The sequence below is a fragment of the Mustela lutreola genome, chromosome 4, assembly GCF_030435805.1.
Source record: "Mustela lutreola isolate mMusLut2 chromosome 4, mMusLut2.pri, whole genome shotgun sequence".
Lineage (NCBI taxonomy): Eukaryota > Metazoa > Chordata > Mammalia > Carnivora > Mustelidae > Mustela > Mustela lutreola.
In genome coordinates this window covers 132979332-133000436 of record NC_081293.1, presented here as the reverse complement: position 1 = coordinate 133000436, position 21105 = coordinate 132979332, and the positions used below count along the sequence as shown (strand labels likewise).

Sequence of the window (21105 nt, the reverse complement as noted above, 5' to 3'; positions counted from 1 at the left end):
CACAATTTAGCAATTTCTCCTGCTTTTAAAAATTTTTTTAAAAAATTTCTTTTCAGTACTACGGAATTCATTGTTTATGCACCACACCCTGTGCTTCATGCAATATATGCCCTCCTGCTTTTTTTTTTAGATGAAAATTTGAACAGCCTTATCATTTATTTCTAAATGGAAAGAACTTTTAAATTCTTTTAGGTTTCCATTCCGTATTGTCTGTATCTAAGAGTACTAGTGAAATGTGGGTATATAGTCCTCAAATGTTGATATATAGTCTCCAAAATGAAATGGTCAAATACACTTGAGAAACAGTTTTTTTTGTTTGTTTGCTTATTTGTTTGTTTTAAAACAGTTCTCAGAGGCCTTAAGTGTTGCTCTGCTTCATGAATCCATGGAAAAAGTCCAGAAGAGGTAGCTCTTCATAACAATGCTGTCAAATTTTGCAATAGAGAAATACTCATTATAATGAGTAGGGGGAACTTAAATATGTTTGTAAATCAGTAAAACTCTGTCGCTGGTGAAGTTTAAGGGAAAGAAAAAGGCTGTATCATTTAGATAAGCTTTCTAACTATATATGTTGAGAATGAAAGTCGCTCCTTAAAAAGTATATTGATTCTCTGTGGTTAGGGTTTTGCCATGTTTCTATTTGTATACAAACACAACAAATTTTTCTATCTAGTTCACAACCAAATACATCTTCCTGGTCCTCCCGTAACCCCATCAACTCTCGTTATGTTGATGACATCTCTCTATTTGCAAATGCAATAGGTTATTCTATTGAACTTCTGACAGTTTGACCATATATGTATTTTTAAGTCCAGAAAACCTTCACATTATTCAGATTTCTGCTAATGGAAAAACTCCATTAACTAGCACTTCTATATAAATAGGGTAGATAGATAATTGAGGATGTGCACAATGATTATTCTCAGGCACTGCGAGATCATCAAGTACGTCTGACTCATCAGAGGGAAATCAAATTACATTCGGTGTAGTTTCAGTGTTGAGTGTATATTATCTTTCTTTTATTCTTGGAAATGGATAATATGTGCACTGTCTCTATGGTAACTCCCTATAAGCCAGAATATGTGATTAACCTCATTTTCCAACCATGCCAGATAATAGGGAAATTCATTGTATCAGGTTTGTCACAGCTGTCCTTTACGCAAATTCAGCTTTTACTCCTTACCTTAAAAGCATGGCTCTCTTTTTAAAGTTATATTTCAGCACCAAGTATACACATACATACATACACATTTTGGTCATTTGGATTGAATTGAATCCTCCACATTAAAATGAGATATTCTATTTGACAAGGCATTAGAGTACTGATAACCAAGTACGTGCTTGGAGAATGCTGCCTAGTATTTGTTAATTAACCCTTCCCAAAAGGGCATACATTTTATCTTCCCATATTCATGCTAACCTTACTGATTCATAAATGATTTGGCTAGCTACAGGATTTCATGTTTATTCTTCAGACTCAACACCAGAAATATTCAGGCATAAGGACATTGGCTTCCAAGCAAGACTCAAGGACATTTAAAGCTTTCCTTCAGAGCTACGTGGAAATTTGCTCAGGTCTTTTAAACAAGTCAGTCTAGGAGGTCTAGAGAACCTTAGAAAAGTGCGATGTAAAGGGAACTCCGTAAAGGGAACTTGTAACAGTTGGATGATGAGGGGCTGCGACCATTATTTGTCAGTTACATAGTAACATTTTCTTCTTGGTACGATACTTCACAGGACTTAGACTGGCACCATACCTTAGACAGTAAAACAGTATTTAATCATTTGCAGATGATAAAATTGATGCATGGATAAGAGACAAAGCTAAATTAGGTCAAAACTGAGATTAGATTGTTTGCCTATCTTGCTATTAAGTCAAAGATAATGTAGTTATTGAACTCAGAAGGATCTCTGATCCAGGTTACAAGCAGTGGATTGAATAGGTTGTAGGAAGGGAAGCTGGAGAGGGACCAGGAGATGGAGCACATGCTCAGAAGGGACAACTTCATTTTGTACAGAATTCCCTCTATATTCCAGATTGCAGAGACAATATAAACAGCCTCTTAAAGTTATCATAGTATAAAAATGTAAGGTCAATTTTGTTTGATCTTTACTAATGTATTTATTAATAACTTTTATTTTGGAATGATTTTCAAGGTTCTGAGAAGTTGCAAAGATAACACAGAGGGTTTCCAGAGATTCCCTCACACACTTTTTTCCCGTTGCACATTTGTCACAACTAAGAAACCAACATTGGTGCTTTACTATTAAGCAAACTTCAGATTTTTGTTTTTAATAATTTGAGATTTCACTAGGTTTTTTTTTTTTTTTTTTAGATTTTATTTATTTATTTGAGAGAGAGAGAGAGACAGCATGAGTGGGAGGGGCAGAGGAGGATGGAGAGAGAGAGACTCTCAAGCAGACTCCATGTTGAGTGAGTGTGGAGCCTGACTTGGGGCTCGATTCCAGGACCCTGAGATCATGACCTGAGCCAAAACTGAGAGTCAGAGACATAACTGATTGCACCACCTAGGTGCCCTTTGAGATTTCACTAGTTTTCCCCTTTATGTTCTTCTGTTCCAGGATTTTTATAGAAGACACAATAATTGGTGTATCTCCTTACTTTCCTCTGGCCTGGGCAGTTTTTAGATGTTCCTTGTTTCCCCATGACCTTGACAGCCTTGAAGGGCACTAACCACATATTCTGTAGAATGTTCCCCATCTCCTAACACAGCCAGGCATTTTGTATCTTTACTTAATCAGTTATCTTTGCAATTCAGTGAGGATATATTACCATTAACAGTAAGAACTTTTCTCTATAGGCTGTCCCCTTATTACCATTCATTGCTAGAGATTACATTATAAAATAATTATTTTGTCTTAATTTATTTTTTATTTTTTTTGAGAGAGAGAGAGAGAGACAGAGAGAGAGAGAGAAAGAGAGAGCATGAGCAGGGGCAGAGGAAGAGGGAATGAGAGAATCTTAAGTAGGCTCCATGCCCAGCAGGGCTCCATCTCTCGACCCTGAGAGAGTGACCTGAGTGGAAATCAAGAGTCGGATGCTCAACCAACTGAACCACTCAGATGCCCCATAAATTCTTAAAAATAATTTTGCTTTGCCCAAAGAATCACTGTTGTGATTAAGGGTTATGTTTTATGCCAAAGATTTAACTTAAAATATATTCTTACAGATTGACTGATGTACCTTGGAAACAAACCTTTGTAATGATTTAAATGAAGAAAATCAAATTTCAAGTCATAGAATTCTAGGTCCTAAAAGATAGGTTGAGAGAGAGAGTCTAGCCTGGTTGTTTCCAAACCAAGTTGCAGAGCACACTCACTCTCAGAGCCCTTATGACGCAGATCCCAGGGCCCTAATTCTGTGGGTTTGGAATCTGGTGGACCTGTGAGTCAGGTGGAGCAGGAAAAAGTGCTGAGAAATTCCTGAACAAAATACTTAAAGGAGCTGGGTTTGAGGATTTGGGAAAGCCAGTGTGGTGGTTTCTTGGGGGGTGGTGGTGGGGAAGGAATGGTTATTCACACTCCTCTAACTGGAGTTTTAAAATGGGAACAGTGTCTCTGGATTCCTCCCTAAGAGGTATGTATAAAAGAAAAGTGTGAAAGGGGGTGGTCCGGGTGCTTGACCTAGACTGTGGGGACTGTTGGTGGGTTTATACTTACCGACGTCAAGACTTTTCGCTCCTCCTTCAGCTGTCTGAGGAAAATGGTGTTAAAGAAGTGAGAGAGGAGTACTGATTGGTATTGAATGCTAAGCCTCAAAAAATGAAAAACCATTGGGAAATTGTAATTTTGCTCTTTTATGGGAGGCATTGGCTGGAGGATTTCAGATTTTCAATTTTCTAAAAAAGAATTTATTCTAAAATTCGTGATGTATTATGTGTTTTTTTTAGGGAGTAGATCTGCTTTCTTGTCACTCTTTTCTCATACCAGCATCCATATCAGTTGATTTTTCTTTAGTGGGAGACATCTTCATAGAAGATTTTATGCAATGAATAATAGGGAAAAGTGCCCAAACATTTTCTAGGATGATTTTAATTGTCTATATGAAAATTTTCCTTATTCATTGTTCTGAACATGATACCTAATCCAGAGTAATTGGGTCTCCCTCAAAACAGGAGGTAGGTTGTGCTTAATCTTTTATAAATTAACGAATGTAAAACTAGAATCAAGTCTTCTAATTAAAGATATAGCAACAAATCATTTTAGCTGTTGTCTAAAGTATTTTTCCATTTGTCTTCCCCTTGTAATAATGAAAACTATGATAAATTTTCATAAATAAAAAAATTAGATTTCAATGAAAGTTAGTATCAGTTAAAGAGAATGTTTTTGGGGAGGGGACCAAGATAATGGTTTTCTGTTGACAAGAAGTGTCAAGCAGTCAAGGATATTTCAGAGCCATTGATTGTTTTTTTTTTTCCATTTAATTCAGCAATGGATGCAATATCTCTTTGATGGCTTTTGGTTCTATAGGTTTGTACAGCTTCAGTTTAAAGCCATGGTAGACTTGCTTTGGGCTTTATACAAGTAGGAGACAATAGCTGAAAGAAATAAGTGAATTATCTCCTTTCTCATTTATGTTCTATGTATGCTCTACACTGATTTCAGTGAAAATTAGGTTTTGAAATTAAAAATTATAGTGACATTTTCCAATTTCTCTGTGTCCTTCCTTCCTTAATCCAAATAATGGATGGTTCTTTACTAAAAGTAGGTAAGGGGTTAAAATTTGCATTTTGTTAGAAAAAATATTATAGAAAATTCAAGGATTAGGCAACATCAATTGTGCTGAAATAATTGGGAAATTCCAAAAATATACTACTCTTGTTAAATTTATTCCTTATTGTGAAGTGACTTCACACTAATTCAAAAGAGAAGTGTTTTATATTATGCATAGCCAAACTAATGTCATTTATTTTCAACTCTGGCACAGATTCTGTGGCTTAATGCAAATCACTTAACCTTTCTCTGCTTTTGAGTCTTCCAGCAAGTTAGAATCTAATGTGTTGATAATCATCCACCTAACTCATAGAATTACTCTACAGGAGATCCAAGAATGTCAAATTACCATAAAATGGTTGTACAAATAATAAATAATTGTGTCCTCCCCCCAAATCACTTATTTATTAATTTGTACATTATTACCTTTGCTTCCTTAAAAAATAAGTTTGTGCAATGGCTAATTTACATAATTGTCTATTTAAATGCATGTAATTAATGGTAGTACAATTAGAAAATAATTAATGCTAATAATTTAGAGAACTCCAGTTTTCTTAAATCTCTTTTTCTGTGTAATGTGGTTTACACATAATAATCTTTCCATTAGTCCATTAATAACATAATCATTCTAAATAGTTGTATGACTTTATAGAGGTCCTTACATTGAAGGATTAGTGTACCTCCATTTGAAGTCAGCCCCACTCTCCTGTGTAATTGCCTTCAGCGGTGTGTTTTCATTGAAGGTGGAAATGCTTCTTACTGTCCAGTCTGCTTGACTGCAACAGGGTCACTCCTAGGAATTGGGAGTCTCCAGTATCTCAGAAGCAGTGCTCTCATGAGGTACCTCCCTTCAATTTTTCAGTGGAATTCACACTTCAGGTATGTCTATCATGGACATTTGAACCCTCTCACATGCACAGGCTCACCTGCACTTGGTTCTGAAAACAGAACCAAGTCTGCCCACCGTGGAGATGATGGGGATGTTGCTACTCCACACATTTCTTGTCGAGCCCCTAAAAAGATAAGAAAAACAAAACCCTTTTAGGCTCCCATAAGATTAAAGTTATACTGACTCGCACATACTGAACACATAGAAGCACTTTCATAGAACTCATCCATATTGCGGTTGAAGTTGCAAATAGTGCACGTACATCGTTCAAATAAACAGTTGGGACATGCACTGCAGGTAATTTTAAATTCCTAGACCCAAGTCATACCATTGCTTTTTCACAGATCTCCAGATTTCTTGCTACCTTCTGTGTGGCACTTTCTCAACCAACACTTTCTCCTCAAACCTCGCCAAGTCCATTCCTGCTTAGACAGTTTAGTGGTGTAGTGGAGAGAAAGAAAATCAGGGGCTAAAGAAGAAATGACAGGGTGGAGATTGATCAGTGGTTTTCAAACTGTGTTCTACAGAAGGGTAAATTGGGCTGGCCAATGGGAGTGAGGGGGCTTCCAACTACTGGCCAAATACTGATTTTGAATTTGGGGTGTCCTTGATTTGGGGCTATTGAAAGGCTTTCCTTGTCATCTTCAGTATTTTTGTTTTGTCAAAATGTATCAATTTAACCCATTAACCGGCTATGTAGAGCTAGAGGTGATGGCAAATGAATGTGTGTGTGTGTCTGTGTGTGTCTGTGTGTCTGTGTCTGTGTGTGCTATGTGCTTTAATAGCCTCTTAATATAGAACAGATAGGCTCACATTAGTTGTACCTGAGAAGTTAAAACAAAAACCCCCCTCCCAAATGCCCATGAAATTGCTTTTTGACTTCTGTATTAAAGATGTTTGTTTTCCCATCTTTAAATCTAAAACTTATTTCTTCTGTGGTTTATAAATTAATCTTTTTACCTCCATAATCAAAACCAGTATAAATACATCGTGTGAAGTACTGAAAGAATAAACAGGAAAATAAAACACTCTATAATTTCACACAAGGATAAGTAGGATTGATAGGTAATAGCAAACAAGAATGTAATTATTGGGGTGAATTATTAAGTAACTTCCTCAAATTGAATTAGAATTGATTTTGCTATTTCCTTAATAATATATTTAAAATAGAGCTGAAAGTCTAAAAAAATTACTCAGAGTCATTAACATTTCCATAGATTAATTTAAGAGTTTAAATAGTATTTAGCAATATAGCCTTCCACTTTAGATTGTTATATTTTGAACCTAATATTTGCCTGGCTGAAATGATTCAGATCAGTGGTTTTCAAACTTTGCTTTTTGGAGGTTTCTTAGAAATGCCTTAGGGGCCAGCATGTAGGGCAAAAGAAACAAAGCAGGCGGGATTCCGGCTCCCTTGTTTCAACCCAGGCAACCTTACATTTATCTCTTTTGTACATCAAGAGTTCTGCTTAGGATTTCAATTAAAAGGAATTCCACTGCTGAAGAGAAACAAACAAACAAAAAAATCTGAAAACTGCTGGCTTGGATCTAGCCCTACTCTGTAGCAAGGGGCTGACTCCTAGTACAGAATCTAAACTGTACTTTTTTTGCAAATGAATTTTAATACTAAAATTTGAAACTAAATGAGTATGAACATTAATAAATGTATGTATTTTATGTGAATCTTTCTAACTATCTGCAGTTGTGCATGTGTTCATTCAAAATCTATTTATTGCATGCTTACTGTTGGGGAGACTGAACAAAATAGGGGGTTCTTACTGGTAAGGCACTTTGGGGCCAAGAAACATGATGTGATGAGAAATACAACAACTATCTGCATGTGTATGAAACCATACTATATGGTAACCTAGTAGGGAGGCAGTGCTTTGAGGGTGAGGAGGCTAGAACAAGTGGTACTTGAGTTATTTTTTAATTAAAACAAATAATAAGTTAAAACTTTTTAATTAACATTCCTTGTGGGATAGTTTTAAGTTACAATAGTAACTCGTGTTTATTGTAACAAACTTTAAGTTGAGTTTGCAAGCACAAATGGGAGCAGTTGGGTACAAGAGATAGTCATGGCCATGATGCCAGTGGTTCTATTTCAGGCAGTCAGGGTTGGGGGAGCTCCATGTAGGGACTAGATATACTGATGGTCTTTTGAGCCAGACTTAATTTGCATAAGGAAGTAATGAAATGTGTGTTGCTTGAATGACATAATCGGAGTTGTGTCTTAGAAGATTATCAGAGAACAATGTGCACAGCTGATCATAAGGAAGCAAGAATGGGACTAAGGAAAAAATTCAGTTCAGTTGCAAAATTCCAAGTAAGAAAGGGTGATGGCTTCAACTAACACAGATGGGAAGAAGAGGACAGATACAAAGAGAGACTGTGGAGCATCGTCCAGAGATCCCAAGATTGGGATGTAGGAAGGGAAGGAGGGGAGGGTCAATGAGGACTTCTGCATCTTCACTAGTACAGTTTGGGTGGATGGCCAGTGTCATTGCCTGGGCAGGGATAGAAGAGCATAGTTTTGGCATAATGAATGAAGATGGTATGTATGTGTTCGGGGAGAGGGTGTGAGTGTGTTTATATGTTCTAGACCTGGATCTGAAAGTGTACGTGTTCTAAGTGCAAACCCTGGGGTCCCTGGGTTCACATCTTTATCTGCCACTTCTCAGCTATGTAGCCTCGGACCTCTAAGCCTGTTTGTAAGTTGGGAAAAATAACACCTACCTCATAGGGTTGTTGTGAGGTAGAGCATAGTGTTCAGTAGGAGCTTTCTGAATGTTATCAAATATTATTTATCTTCCTCAGACCTTAGGTTTCTCATGCATGAACTCATGGTGGTAGGCTGGGTTAGATGATTTCTGGGATCTTAGCTATAAAATTTTTCATTCTAGTAGGTCTGCTGCTGTCTGTTTGTATGTGTATAAACAAATACCATTTTACTCAAAAATGTCAATCATTTCTAGGAACTTGCCACATCAGACTCAGATTCCCCAACAGCAGACTACAGGTAAGTACTAAAAGTAGTAAGTTGATATTAATGTATGAAGCTAACAGATTAAGAGACTATTACAGTACCACATAATTTATGAACCTTTAGCTGCATTGACTAAGGCAAAACAGTTGTGTCATTCCTTAATCAGAGTTAGAACCTCAGAATAATAGCTTAGATTATTGCATAGATTGTCATCAGAGTGATAAACACAGGGTAAATGATCTTAGAGCAAAAGCATCCATGGAGGTCCTGTCTAATTAAGGAAGACTGAATAAAATTCCCTTCCTTCAGTGAAGCTCCCTATTCTTCCCCTTGGTATGAAAGATTCTTAGCTTGGATGCATCCAGGATTTGTCTCAGTAAGTGAGCAGCTTGAAACTGACTCTTACAAAAGGAAACCATTGTGACTAATCACTGAGGCTTCAGGGGGATAAATGAGAAATGGTTGGCCTGGTTTTAATGCCACTTTAAAAAGCTGTTATAACATGACCGGTGACAACAAGATGGCGGACGATTCTCCCTTGACTATTCTATTTCCCTAAGAATTGCTTTCTTTAAGTTTATTTCTTTCAAGTGTCCCTAAAAAATTTCCACAGCCAATTATTTCATTCATCTATGTACAAAGTAGATAACTTATTCATGATTGTCTTCTAATTAGTGGTTGATTCCTAGTTCTAATTGCCAGGCAACCGGTAATGCCTTTTGTGGCTCTCTTGGAAAAGCAAGAGAAGTTTTAAAAATGTAATTTGGATGTGGAATTCTGAGTGTGAATAGTGGTATTGTAGTAGGGAAGCTATTAAGTAAGTCTCTTAAAAACTTTAGGCATATATAGAAATTTATTGGGTGTTTTCATTCAAAAATTATTTTCTCTATTACTGCTTTCGGGAATTTAAGGAGATTTTCGTTTGACAACTTTTCAAAGATTTGAGGCAAGTATAATAAAATTGTTCTTCAGATTTTAATTACGAGATAATGTTTATCAGAATTTTCCCCTACAGTTTTGATCACTTGTTTTAATTAAATGCTAACATGTTTCAACAAGGGTGTTCAATATATTGATGTCGTGTGATGCTACTGTGTAAGCATTCAGGAGATTGATGAAGGAACAAACTTAGTTATAAAATATCTGTTACCTAAAGAGCAAAGACAAAAAACAAGTCCCTATTAGCACTAATTGCCTGGGTTTTTTTTTTTTTTTAAGAAGAAAACATTTAAAGGAATATTTCTACATTTCCTTCATTAAATTCATAAACTTCTAACTCTTCTAAGATGCCTTTCCTCTGATTCTTAATTATTTCATGCAAGGCGTGAGTAGAAGGGAGACAGTTTCTAGTAAAACAGTAAATAATTTATTTGTGTGTTTAAAAAATCCAGATTTTACTTATTGGCCCTTAGAGGAAATAAGGGAGCCTGAGTGGATGATATTAGAGAGACATATTTGATAGCGGTATAGATTTTCAGCAAGTAGACTTGTTAATGTGCTAGTTTTTAGTAATAGGCAGCATTTATAACTACAAGGACAGTTTATGCTTGAGCAAATGGGGTAAGAGCCAAAGAATTTCCCTGGGGGATTTTTAGGTTGTTCCACCCAATTTTTTAGATTATTTTTCTGAAACAGATTTTGGGGAGCGGGCGTTTTTCTTGAGTCAAGGAAGCTTTGATCTCCTTTTTAGTTAATGCGATAGCCTATTACCTCCTTGTTTTCTTATATTTTTCTGTAATTTAGAGCACATTAGTGACTAAAGTGCACTATCTCTTCTTGGTTGTTTTCTTCTTGTCATTGTTGTTTTTGATGAGTCCCCGAAGTATCTAAGTGCTAAAGGGAGAGAGACCACCCTAGCATTTTTTTGTTATTATGATAGATTGTTGTGTTTCTGTCTCTGTTAAACGTATAACCAAGTAGAGTTTTGCTTCCCGGAGAGAAGAGCTGAATGGGCAGGTTACATTCCTTATTCCCATTCTGTTTGTTTGAATGAAAAAATAATTTTTTTTTCAGTTTTCAAGTTATTCTGCTCTGTATGCACATCCATGGACTTAGTGCTTTATGTATTTTCCTGGGTACAACAGCTTTTCCTGGTCATCCCAGTACCACAAAGAGGCACCCACATTTGAAATCATAATTTGCTCTTTCCAAGTACCTCAAAGCACTATGCGAGGTCACAGTTTTCTTTATGAAGACAATTTAAACACAGGGTTTGTCTCTTGGATACCAAGTAATTTTATTTGTAGCTACTCAAATTTGCAGGAAGAGTATATTTTGAAGTTTGTTTTATTTAATTTTTTCTTTTTCTTTTTTCTTTTTTTTTTTTTTAATGATCATCAAAAGTTTAAGAAATAAACTAGCTGCTGGTGTTGTAATCCTGGACTTAAGCTCTCGCTGGGATAATAGAGCAGTTACAGGCCAACAATAGCACTGCCTTTTGGACGAGGCCCAAGCCATTAGGTTTGATGCCCCTTCAGGTTTTCTCATTTTCTTTGCCCTTCCAGCCCACACGATATTTTCTAAAAAGCCACGATCAAAAGGTACAGTCCTACGTCCTGCAGTCAACCCCATTCTTTTTGTTTACTGTGGGAGGAATTTTCAGACCATACCTTCTGAGAGGTACAAACCATTAATGGCTTTGGCCTAAGAAGGAAAGGACTGATTTAGAATTTTTCTTTCTTTCTTTTTTTTTTTTTTTAAATACAGAAGAAGAATGTCAACATAATTCCTTTAAATTGCATTAAGAAGATAGAAAATTACTCCTTGTCATATTTTGTTTCGCTCAAAGTCTAAAAGTGTCTGCACCCTAACTCATGCACATGTTCGTTCTTCCACACTCCAGGTAAATGGTATCCCTGAAGAAAGGAAACTGACTGAAGCAATGAATTTGTAATCAGCCAGCAAAGCAGTTATATCTCATTTCTTCTCTTTTCCACTAATGCATGAGCTTTTCCGAAATATGGTGTGCATGTCGACAGTATTACGTCTGTAGCAAATAATACAATATAACTTTCATTTTACTAATGTATTTTTTTGTACTTAAAGCATTTTTGAGCAATTTGTAAAACATTGATGACTTTATATTTGTTACAAATAAAAAGGGACCTTTAAAATAAATATTATTAATGAAGCTTAATGTTGGGTAAAATTTATTTCAGAAAATATTTGATTGCCTTCTATATAGTAGGAATCTTCTGTTGCTAGGAACAGGTTCATGTGGTCATTCTTTATTCAGTAAGATTTTATTAAGCATATTCTATAAATACAGAACATATCTATGCTCTGGGTTCCAGGTGAGCAACCCATTTAAATAATGCTGGATCCTTATGGCATGTCTCAATATGTTCTTTTATATATTCTTTCCTGGAGTGTTTTAAGGTAGATTTGGTCTTAAGGTAGACTTGGTTATGGATCTGATGATACCCTTGTTTATGAAGGATGGCTGGGCTGCATAATTACCTGGTTCCATGATCAGATACTTGTTTTTATGAGCAAGCCTGGAGCTGTTACTCAAAAAGAGAATAGTTGCCTGCTGTTGGTGACATGAATTAGATTCAAACCCCTGAGCTTACCTGTAATAACACTACTTTCAGGAGTTTCCTCATACCATAGTGGTCTGCTTCATATATCGTGAATACTATTGGTTAAAATGCAGTTATCAGACCAACTCACAGGGCTACTCTTGTAGGCTAGACCAGCTAGAAAACCTCCTACTCTGCTCTGGGCAGATTTCTGTGTTACTAGTTAGTCAAAGGATACACAAATGCTATGTTAATCTGATTCCAAAATCTAAAAAGACTCCCTGTTACCACTGTATGCAACAAGGTGTCTTTCACTTAGGGGTAATAATCACTTAGGGGCATTGGAACCCCTCCCCCTCCAGCCCCAATGCCAAGGACATGATAACTTAACAGAAGGTATAGGAATAAAAATGTAAGATAAATCTTTAGGTTCTTTGATTTCCTCAAGATTTATCTTATGTTTTTATTCCTTCCCAAAACAAACAGAGGGTTGCCACTTGCTATTCTTCAGGACCTAACAGCTTGAGGTTGTAAATATAATAGGTGAGGTTCAAGTCCTAGCAGGAAAGGTTACCATGACTCCAGATGACCTGATTGTGACACAGTGGCAGAGAATTAACAAACTGTTGCTCCTTTCACTGAAAGCAAGCAGGTTCTGGGAAATCCAAGTAAAAAGGAACAATAATAAGTGATGCACAAATCTAGAGACTAGAGATCAAGTGTTAGGAACTTTATTCATCTCTTCTAGGAAAGAGATCACTGTGAAGGTTGGAAAATGCAGTTGGAGTTAGCACTGGTTTTTGCACTGACCATATTAAGGAATTGAATGGGATAAAAGTTATCAGTCAGCATCTCACAAATTGGCAATTATTGCTTTAATCTCTGCAATTCTCTCTGAAAAATGATCTTGCCTCTGACTTAATATTTTGATGGGGACTAGTGATGTTGAACATTTTTTTCATATGTCTGTCAGTCATTTGTATGCCATCTTTGGAGAAATGTCTGTTCATGTCTTCTGCCCTTTTCTTGACTGGATTATTTGTTTATGTGTTAAGTTTAATAAGTTCTTTATAGATCTTGGATAACAGTTCTTTATCTGAAATATCATTTGCAAGTATCTTCTCCCATTCTGTGGGTTTCCTCTAAGTTTTATTGACTGTTTCCTTTGTTGTGCAGAAGGTTTTTATCTTGATAAAGTCCCAATAGTTCATTTTTGCCTTTGTTTCCTTTGCCTTCGGAAATATGTCTAGCAAGAATTTGCTGCAGTTGAAGTGGAAGAGGTTGCTGTCTGTGTTCTCCTCTAGGATTTTGAAGGATTCCTGTCTCACATTTAGGTCTTTCATCCATTTTAAGTCTATTTTTGTGTATGATGTAAGGAAATGGTCCAGTTTCATTCTTCTACATGTTGCTGGCCAATTTTCCTAACACCATTTGTTGACGAGACTGTCTTTTTTCCTTTGGATGTTCTTTTGTGCCTCATTAAAGAGTAGTTGACCATTGAGTTGAGGGTTCATTTCTGGGATCTCTATTCTATCCCATTGCTCTATGTCTCTGTTTTTGTGCCAGTACCATATTGTCTTGGTGATTATAGCTTTGCAGTAGAGCTTGAAGTCTGGCATTGTGATGCCACCAACTTTGGTTTTCTTTTTCAACATTTGTCTGGCTATTCAGGATCTTTTCTGATTCCATATACATTTTAGGATTATTTATTCCAGCTCAGTGAAAAAAGTTGATCCACGAGCATGGAGTGTTCTTCCATTTTTTTGTCTTCCTCAATTTCTTTCATGAGTGTTCTATAGTTTTCTGAGTATAATCCTTTGCCTCTTTGGTTAGGCTTATTCCTAGGTATTTTATAATTTTGGGTGCAATTATAAATGGGATTGACTCCTTAATTTCTCTTTCTTCTATCTTGTTGTTGGTGTATAGAAATGTATCTGATTTCTGTACATTAATTTTATATCCTCCCTTTGCTGAATTCCTGTAGGAGTTCTAGTAATTTGGGGGGTGGAGTCTTTTGGGTTTTCTAAAGAGTTTCATGTCATCTGCAAAGAAAGAATTTTGGAGAGGTGGGGTGAGCTTGGTGGTGGGTATTGTGGAGGGCATGTATTGCATAGAGCACTGGGTGTGGTGTACAAACAATGAATTTTGCAAATTTTAAAAAATTAAAAAAAAATTTTTTTAAATGAGAGTTTGAGTTCTCTGATGATTTGGATGCCTTTTATTTCTTTTGGTTGGTCTGATTGCTAAGGCTAGTACTTCTAGTTCTCTGTTGAAGAGTAGTGGTCATAGTGGACATCTCTGCCATGTTCCTTACCTTAGGGATAAAGCTCTCAGTTTTTCCCCACTGAGAAGGATATTCATTGTGCACTTTTCATAGATGGCTTTTATGATATTGAGGTATGCTCCCTCTATCCCTACGCTGTGAAGAGTTTTAATCAAGAAAGGATGCTGTACTTTGTCAAATGTTTTTCTGCATCTATTGAGAGGATCATATGGTTCTTGTCCTTTCTTTTATTAATGTAGTGTATCACACCGATTTGCAGGTGTTGAACCACCCTTGCATCCCAGGAATAAATCCCACTTGGTCTTGTTGACTAATTCATTTAATGTACTGTTGGATCCTATTGGCTAGTATCTTGGTGAGAATTTTTGCATCCATGTTCACCAGGGATATTGGTCTGTAATTCTTTTCAGTGGGGTCTTTGTCTGATTTTGGGATCAAGGTAATGCTGGCCTCATAGAAGGAGTCTGCAAGTTTTCCTTGCATTTCTATTTTTTGAAACAGCTTCAGAAAAATAGGCATTAATTCTTCTTTAAATGTTGGGTATGATTCCCCTTGGGAAGCCATCTGGCCTTGGGCTCTTGTTGGGAGATTTTTTATTACTGCTTCAATTTCCTTGCTGGTTATGGATCTGTTCAGGTTTTCTATTTCTTCCTGTTTCAGTTTTGGTAGTTTATATGTTTCTGGGAATGCATCCATTTCTTACAGATGGCCTAATTTGTTGGCATTGAGTTGCTCATATTATGTTCTTATATATTGTTTGTATTTCTTTGGTGTTGGTTGTGATCTCTCCTCTTTCAATCATGATTTTTATTTATCTAAGTCCTTTCTCTTTTCTTTTTGGTAAGTCTGGCCAGGGTTTTATCAATCTTATTAATTCTTTCAAAGAATCAGCTCCTACTTTCCTTGCTCAGTTCTACTGTTCTTTTGGTTTCTAGTTCTTTGATTTCTGCTCTAATCTTTATTAATTCTCTTCTCTTGCTGGGTTTAGGCTTTATTTGCTGTTCTTTCTCCAGCTCCTTTAGGTGTAAATTAAGGTTGTGTAATTGAGACCTTTCTTGTTCCTTGAGGAAGGCTTGTATTGCTATATACTTTCCTCTTCGGACCACTTTTGCTGCATCCCAAAGATTTTGTACATTGATGTTTTCATTTTTGTTTCCATGAATTTTTAAAACTTTTTAAATTTCCTGGTTGAACCCTTCATTCTTTAGTAGCATGCTCTTAAACTTCATGAAGTACAATTAAAGTATAGAATATAACTGTAAAAGTGAAAATTAAAAGAAGAATTTTTAAAAGAGTTGATAAAATAAATTGGTTGAGAAAAAAAATTAAATTTGAAAGACTAAAGAACCATTGGGGGAAAAATCATGAATTCTATGTGCTATTTGTTCCTAGCACTGGAGTTTTGTAGTTCTCATTGATTGGTGAACTTGGTCTTGGCTGGATGTTCTTGCTGATCTTCTCAGGGAGAGGCCTATTGCAATGATTCTCAAGTGTCTTTGCCTGAGGCAGAACTGTACTGCCCTTGCCAGGGGCCAGGCTAAGTAATCTGATTAGGTTTGCTCCAGGTAACTTTTGTTCTCTAAAAGCTTTACGTACAACTTTGGAGGATGAGAATGAAAATGGTGTCCTCCCATCTCTGGCCCAAGAGCCAAAAACTTGGGGCCCACTCCTCAGTGCACTCTCAGGGAAAAGCAGTCAATCATCCCTGCATCCCTGGTCTCCATCAGTATTCCATGCTCATTTGGCCTGTGACTGAGCATTTCTGTCTCAAGCACATGACCCTGCTTTGAGTCTCCAAATCCTGTAGGCTGCTGTGGTGCACATATGGACTTCTAAAAGTTCTGATTTTGTACACTGTTGCCCTAACATTTGTTGGTAGCCGCCTAATGGAGGCTCCATCCTCCCATGGTCTATCTTCCCATATATTGCCTTGGATTAATTTCTCTGCACCTCCAACCTTGCAGAAAGTCATCACTTTTCTATTTGTAGCATTGCAGCTCGTCTTTTCTTAGATCTCTGTTTGAGTTCACAGATGTTCAGAATGATTTGATAGCTATCTAGCAAAATTCCTGGGGCCAGATGAAATTAAGGTCTCCTGCTCCTCTGCCATTTTGGACTCCAACTAGATCATCTCACTTTACATTCAGTTAATAGACTGTAGTTCATCTTGGGTAATTTGCCATGTAGTTTTCATACTGGTGTTTACATTTGTAAAACTGTGGCAGCCTTGGGGATGTGCTGCTTGAATCTTCCTTCAGGGAAGAATTTACCATTCAACTACAAAAAGAATGGTTAACAGCCAGCTGCCAGTTGTTAGCACCTTCAGGATCTGCCATGTCCTTTGAACAGAGGAACACTTTTCCTGGGCAGCCACCCTCTTGCCATGGCTGAGCATGGTGTCAGTACTAGGGCCTAGGACTCCTCTAATGGGAAATCTTTACTCTGGAGCTCCCTGGTAGGTTGGCTGAGAGCCTCAGGTTTGCATTGCAGTTGGATGACCTCCTTGCCTAATCTTGCTTCCTCTCCACTAGCAACCCTTTTAGAGAGCTCAGATCCCCAGCATGGATTGAAGATTTCCCTTCAGTTCAAAATAATAACGAGAGCTGATTAGAGCTCCTTTACAAATATAGAATAGAAGTTTCTGTGTCCTAGAACACATGGGTGTTTTGTTTTGTTTTGTTTTGTTTTGTTTTTTTGGTGAAGATTTTATATATATAAGAAGCCAAAATAGGAAAGTGTCAATCTTTAAAGTGTATTTTATTGAATCAAATCTGTTTACTAGTTACCACCTCAGTAACTAATGTATTGTTTGTTTTTGCACCATTTTCAAGCAATATGTAATTCCTTTCTAATCAACTGGGAATCAAGTTGATTGCTTTTATAGAACAAATTCATAAAAGACAGCACTCAAATGGAAATTTTTAATTCGTTTGGTTTCCCTAAAACAGTTTATAAATTTAGGCATGATCCCAGGAAGCCACAGTGTGAAAGCAGAAAGATTGAGGAGGTGAAGAGAGGTTCCAGAGGAAAGCCAACATAGAGTATGTTATTGATCTGGCTATTGTTCTAGAAAGTAGAACTCTGTTCTACTGGGGATATGCTAAGGAACTGTGTAGAATACACCTCAGAGGGGTGCCTGGGTGGCTCAGTTGGTTGAGTGGCTGCCTTCAGCTCAAGTCATGATCCCAGAGTCCCAGCATCGAGTCCTGTATCAGGCTCCCAACTCCATGGGGAATCTGCTTCTCTCTCTGACCCTCCCCCTTCTCATGCTCTCTCTTTCATTCTCTCTCTCAAATAAATAAAATCTTAAAAAAAAAAAAAAAAAGAATACACCTCAGAATTTCCCTTCAAAATGATAAGAGATTTAGATTTTCATCCATGGACTCACCATCCTGTAGCTGAGTTGCTCCAGGGGGCATTAACTCTTCTGTACTCCTGGGCTTTTGTTGTGACTGGGCCAAAAAAGATCCTGGTGCTCTGAAGTAAATCCTGGAGCAGGGAAGCTGAGACATGTTATGGAAACTCAAGGTGAGAAAAGAAAATAAGCTGGTAGTCGGATGTCTTGATCAAGCAAGGGACACTACTGGATTTTGCACAATATCATTGGTATGCAATGTTAAAAGGCAATTACTATCATCTGAACTTACTGGTTAACATTTCAATTTGCAGTGGGACAAAACCATTGACACATAACCTATAAGTCAACTTGTGATATACATGATGGTCGCACTTAACAGAGAATGGCTTGATGAATTTTTGCTCTATGCTAAAAACTCATGCCAGGAGAGGATGGATTTTTATTTAGGGAAGAATTATTTGGTAAGCTGTGCTGATATGACAAAAATATCCCTGAAATCACAGTGGCTTAACACAATAAAACACTATTCACTCACATCACAGGTCAGTCTTCCTCCATCCTGTATACCAAATGATCTGGAGCACATGGTATCCAGGATTTCTATGGGAAAGGAAATGAGAGTTGAAGTGTCACATGGGATGTTTTTCAGAGCTCGTCTTCAAAATGGCTCCCCTCATTTTCATCTATACTCTATTATCTGGCAATGTCATGTTCTCCAAAGGTAATGGCTGTGGATGCTGGGAAATATAGTCTTCCTGTGCACTTAGGAAGAGGAAATGGTATGGTAAACATGAGCATTGTTTTGCCACACATGTGGACTGGGAAAAACATGTAATTAGTGATTATGAACTAATTGATGTATATAACAATGAAGGATATAATTACACAAATAAATAGTTCTATCATTCCCAACAACCTCAATTATGAGTTAGAACTTCCAATTGGAAATAAAAACAACAGCTACTACAAAGAAACGGACTAGATATAATACACTAGATAAACAAATTTTGGAGAAATATTGCATTAAATTCTTGTAGAAAAACATATGATTATAGGTTCACAATCCCTTATCTGCAATTCCTAAATCCAAAGATTTCAATTTCTTCAATAGTTCACAGCAAATCTATCTAATGGTAGAATCTGACCCAAACAAAAATGAAGTTTATCTTTCTTAATCCCACTTGGTGTGATGCTTTGCTATAAAACATTAACATTTTGCTACATAGTATTGCCATTACCCTACTGAGTATGTTATATAATGTAAGTATTACATTTATGAAATCTGAAAATAATTAAATACCCAAATACATGTAGTCCCAAGAGTTTCCAGTAATGTATTGTAGACTTATACTACTAGTTTTGTAAATGCTATGTTTAATTTTTATATGATGTTTATACAATAAGCTTATTTTTATTAGCTAAATTTGGGGTTCCGTGTGTGTTCCTAAAGCAAATTAATGGGTTAAAAAATGAGAGAAGATTGAAATAAACTGGTCTAACAGAATAATATACCTCCTACTTCTATCCAATGAGAGGACCTAGAAGCAATAATACTCCACAAAAACAAGCACTCAAATTTCGGTTTCTAGGAGACAGGGCTTCAGAAAAGAAAGGATAGATGAGCCCAGAACCCAGAAAATAAGAAAAAGAATAATGGAGATTTATCAACAGTATTCAGGAACCAGCTAGATGGGGCTTAGCTCACACTGGTCAAATATGGGACAATTACTAAATACAGTAATATAATCTATAGATAAAGTAAGATTCCTGAAACTATTCTGATTAAATGAATAAATGAGTAAACAAATGATTACCACTGTGGATAAACACTTTTTCCCCATAATGTTCTGGCCATCTTCTTATTATTATTGTGGTAAAAAAAAAAAACATTAAATTTACCATTATAACCATTTTTAAGTATATATGAATGTTGTACAACAGATCTCTAGAAATTTTTCATCTTTCAATTGAACCCATTATATACACTGTATATACCACTAAACACTGATTTATTCTCTCCCTTTGCCCTTGGCAAACCTCTTTCTACATTTTGTTTCTACAGTTTTGGCTATTTTAGCTAATTCCTATGATGGGAGTCATATAGTATCTGTCCTTCTATGACTGGCTTATTTCACTTAGCCTAATGTCTTTGAGGTTCAACCATATTATAGCTTGTGACAGGATTTCCTTACTTTTTGGTGGTATAATATTTAATTGTATGTCTATATTACATTTTCTTTATCCATTCATCTATTAGTGGACATTTGGGTTGCTTCTACCTTTGGGCTATTAAAAACTAACTGGCCTTACTCTTCAAAAGTATCAAGCTCATGGAGATACAGACAGAAACTCCACATTTAAGGAGACTAAAGTGACATTATAACCAATGCAATGTTTGATTTTAAACTAGAATTCTCAGCTTTTTTAGAAAATAAATTGTATACATAGATGAATGGATATATTGATAGACATGATAAAGTAAGTGTGGTAAAATATTAACATCTGGTAAATTTGATTATATAGGAATAGTGGTATTATATTTAAAAGTTTTTGCAAATCTGAAATTAATCTAAAAAAATTCTTAAAAATAACACGTTAACTAAAATATGAAGAATGGATAAAAAGGCAAGAAATTAATGCAGAAGAAAAAACAGCAAATGTTCAGGAATACAACAGGGAAGAGGAAACGGCTAGAAGGGTTTTGTCGTTGAGAAATATTTTACACACAGAATTGATAGGATTTGCTGACAGATTGGAAATGTGGGGGAAAGGAAGAATCAAAATGACTTCCAGAGTTATGATCTTAGTTCCTGGGTCTATTTTTGATCCATTTACTGAGTTTGAGAAGTCTGGGCAAAAAATACCTCAAAGATAAAGTCAAGAGTTTAGTTTTGAACTTTTTTTTTCTAGTTACAAAGGCCGTCTCTTACTAGGGCAAAGAGCAGTGTTGATGTGCCATCTCAGGAATTTCCACTGCCATGTGCCAAATTTTTGTGTATATAAGTTTGTGCCAAGCCTCTAAAACAAATTTTATTGGCTACAACAGAGAATATTAGTAAAATGTTAACTAGTATGTATACTAATGCTTGGTAATGTCTATATCAGTGCAAAGTGTTCAAAGGTCTGCCATGGATAAAGATAATGAAGTTCAGGGGTCTTGTTTCAGGTGAATGTGTAACACAGGGCTATCTTAGACAAACCTAAAGAGGAGCAAACACATTTCAAAAGTAAATAGAATTATGCCCTGATTTGTTGGTGGTGATAGCTCATCACTGAAAATGATTGGAAAATTGAAGTGAATAATTAAAATCACTTCCTCTTTGCATTCAGAGA

The 21105-nt window shown here is 36.3% G+C and overlaps 2 long non-coding RNA genes across 2 annotated transcripts; one reads left to right on the top strand and one right to left on the bottom strand.

The window, feature by feature from the left end:
• Positions 1–5523: 5523 nt before the first annotated feature.
• Positions 5524–11745, top strand: LOC131829395 (uncharacterized). The gene is made up of 3 exons (XR_009352838.1): positions 5524–5613; positions 8599–8642; positions 11452–11745. It is a non-coding gene; the product is annotated as an uncharacterized LOC131829395 (long non-coding RNA).
• On the bottom strand, positions 5580–19183 carry LOC131829394 (uncharacterized). Its single transcript, XR_009352837.1, has 3 exons — positions 18308–19183; positions 17803–17917; positions 5580–5747 (listed from the first exon to the last, which is right to left on the bottom strand). It is a non-coding gene; the product is annotated as an uncharacterized LOC131829394 (long non-coding RNA).
• Positions 19184–21105: the final 1922 nt, after the last annotated feature.